This window comes from Triticum aestivum, chromosome 4B, assembly GCF_018294505.1.
Source record: "Triticum aestivum cultivar Chinese Spring chromosome 4B, IWGSC CS RefSeq v2.1, whole genome shotgun sequence".
Lineage (NCBI taxonomy): Eukaryota > Viridiplantae > Streptophyta > Magnoliopsida > Poales > Poaceae > Triticum > Triticum aestivum.
Genome location: NC_057804.1, coordinates 31,730,886 through 31,734,154, shown reverse-complemented (window position 1 = coordinate 31,734,154; position 3,269 = coordinate 31,730,886). Strand labels below are relative to the sequence as shown.

General features: G+C 41.4%; 1 long non-coding RNA gene across 2 annotated transcripts; it reads right to left on the bottom strand.

Moving 5' to 3' along the window:
• Window positions 1-550: 550 nt before the first annotated feature.
• On the bottom strand, window positions 551-2,126 carry LOC123094329 (uncharacterized). Of its 2 annotated transcripts, none has more exons than XR_006445801.1 (3): window positions 1,304-2,126; window positions 1,135-1,227; window positions 551-1,037 (listed from the first exon to the last, which is right to left on the bottom strand). It is a non-coding gene; the product is annotated as an uncharacterized lncRNA (long non-coding RNA). The 2 variants fall into 2 exon arrangements; XR_006445800.1 differs by having other exon boundaries at window positions 1,154-1,227.
• Between the last annotated feature and the right edge of the window lie 1,143 nt (window positions 2,127-3,269).

The window sequence follows — 3,269 nt, the reverse complement described above, 5'->3', positions numbered from 1 at the left end:
GCCAGCAGGATGAGCCACGTCCTACTGGGTCGGCCCAGCAACGGCACACTAAGGCGAGGCAGCCGTGCGCCTTGCAGTAGGCGGCATATAGCCGCGCCCAAATAGTTCCTTAGCCGTACCTTCGCATACCCGAGGACGTATCCTGTGAAACGATGGAACTGATGCACCAGATGTACCGACCGATTCTGGGCCACGGGATGGAGAATAGATGGACTGGATGACATCATAAGATGGCCGCTGGTACATTTTATAGAACAGACCATGCGTCCTTCTGAAATCCCATCGCCCCCTTCCCTTTCCTCTTTCCCCTTGTGTGCATCTCTTCGTGAGATCCCCTCTCTGTACAGGCGATCCATGATGATGTGAGCCCTCTTCAAAATAACTCCCACCCTAAAATGGCTGCAATCCCCTTCCCTCTGTCTCTTCCCACAATCTATCCCTGTGCATGATGGGGCTGGCTATGGCTTGGCGCGGCCGACGACATGCTTTTGGTTTGGCACCGCTGCTACCGTTGCAGGCTATGATTCAGCGATGCCTCAAAATTCCTAACAACCTGATGTGCGTTTTTTATTCAGATCATGAGTCACATATTTTATTCTGTAGAAGCAGCGGAAAAGGGGTATTTTTTGTATATGCGAGCCTTCCCCATATTGATGCTTGTGCATTTGCTATGTCCATAACAGAAATCAGACTACAGTTGATATTATTGTGTTTTGTCATGCCCAGTTTCAGATTCTACTTCGGCCTTCTATCCTGAATTTTGTGCTGAATTAAGGACACAAGGAAATAACGTGTAAAAGATATGTGTCACAGTACATATGAAGTACAACACATCTTCAGTGAATTCTCAAAACCTGAGAAATCATTCGACCATTCCCCCGGCGGATTTGGCCACAAAGTAATTGTTAAGCTGCATGAGCATATATATAGACACAGTCCAATTAACTTCATGTCCCATCACAACTAGTGGAGAGGCACTATTTTGCATTGGAACAGAGAACGAAATTTGCACATCACTTGAGAGAACCAGTCTTTACCTGTATTATACATACAAATGGAGAGAATTAGTCTTGATCCGGCTCCTCAGCTGTTCCTGGAGCAGAACATAAATTTCTGAAACTTCACAACACTAACCTGAAAAAAAAATACTTACACAGAATGGAAGATTGTTGTTGTTGTTTTGGCTTGCTGTAGTTATTCCGTGATTTGTGAAAACTAAATTGCGTCCTTGCAATTTAAGAAAAAATCAGTCAAATGATATGGATGTGCATGGCAAACATGATGAGTACAACAAGGGAATTACCACAGAAAAGCCATTGGCGTCGTCTTCAACTCTTATGTTTGTGGTCGAACCAACACTTAGAGCAACACTTGCCACTAACTCCATGACAGACTAGTTGGGGAAATATAACAACGGAACAATTCATTGTATCTGCAATTGGTAATAAGATGACTGACGTACTAACAAGTGACACATATCAGTATCGTTAATTCCAAAACATTGTTAGAATGTGGAATGCAACAAGGAAAAATCACGAATAAGAAGAACTAGTAATGCTTTCAGAGAATTCAGCTGGACATTAAAGTGCAGTTTAAATCAACAAAGTGAATCAAAAGAATACAGAGAAAATATAATCTACTTCTGTCATGCAAATTAACTCCCTGGTAGCCATTTTCACATAAAATTCATAACATTCATGCACAATTTTTACTGTATTTTACAGCATGCAAGACGCATGGACACTTTACAAATTAAGGATGAGAACAACATCTGTTTGCCTGTTTTCTACTGCAATGTGCTGCAATTGGGGCAAATTGACAAACGGGAAGAAACATGTATCGAATAGGAGATCATACTCTGGATCTTTAAGCCTCAAAAGATGGTCTGCTCCTTTTTGATGGCTGAACAGATTACATGCTCCCCGACAGCGATGATGGTGGCTGCTGGCCGTGCTGGGCGAGGCCATTTGAGAGGATAAGAGGGCTACTGGCGCTAGAACTAGGTACGGTGATCCAGCAGATGGGGAGAGAGAGGCGACGGAGCAAATTGCTAACCTAGCTCGCAGATCGCCCGCTACATGTACAGAAGGGGACAGAGGAAAGGGAAGGTGACGATGGGATTTCGGAAGGACTTCTGCGCAGCTGAATGACTTTACAAGGTCTCTTCTACAAAATGTACCAGCGGCCAGCTTAAGTTACCATCCAGTCCATCTATTCTTCATCCTGTGGCCCAGAATCGGTCGGTGCATTCGGCGCATCAATTCCATCGTTGCACAGGATACGTTCTCACGCATACCCAGTTCCCTGCTATTTCTTTCAACAGGCCGGCTGATATAGAGAAAAGAACGCACAGTGGTTATCCCGGTTTAAGGAACATTCTTGAAAGTTCCATCGTTCATGTTTTTCCTTTTCCATTATGCCTTTTTTCCTTTACTTTTTTGTTATTTTATAAATAAAATAAAAATGAAAATTTAAAGAAAAACTTTAAAATGATTTTTGTGAATATTTATATTTTAAAATTCTTGAATATTTTTAAAATTTTAAACCTTTTTTGAAAGATTGAAGTTTTTATATTCGTGGACAATTATGAGTTCGCGAAGAAATTTTCAAATTTGCAAACATTTTTTGTACTACCAGTTTTTTGATTCACGAACATTTTTTCAAATTCTTCTAAAAAAACATGTTTATCTATAGTCCAGTGGCTACTGGATTTTTATTAGTTAGTGATCATGCGATAGAAAGGTCCACCACGTGAACGAGAGAAGCTGCCGTGGGGACCCAACACTAATGGACAGGGCCCACGTGCATTTCATGCGAGCCACTTGGATCGTCGCGACACCTGGAGAACTAGATAGGAGCTCCCAAAGAACAATGTCGGGGAGCCACTAGTCATCGCTCTAACCGGCGAATAGGTGCTATATCGCTCAGGCAGTCCTACCCAGTGTCACAAACCAAACATCATTTAGTGAAATTTCACGTGTGGATCTGCCTCCCTGTTTTTTTTCCTTTTAACTGCGTTGACTTTCTTGGATTTTTTCTGGATATTTGATGAATGAACTTGGTAACTTGGCAAACACTATCCCCTGGAACCTTGAACCTTCCTTATGACACTTGTGACCCAAAATATTAATATGTTCATTCATTTTTTGTCCATTGTAGGAAACTTATTTCTTTCTTTGCACCTACAATTCTTCAATTTTTACCATAGCTTCTATGATGTACATAAAGCCCATTTCTAAAAAAAATATTGTTATGTCATTATGCAATAT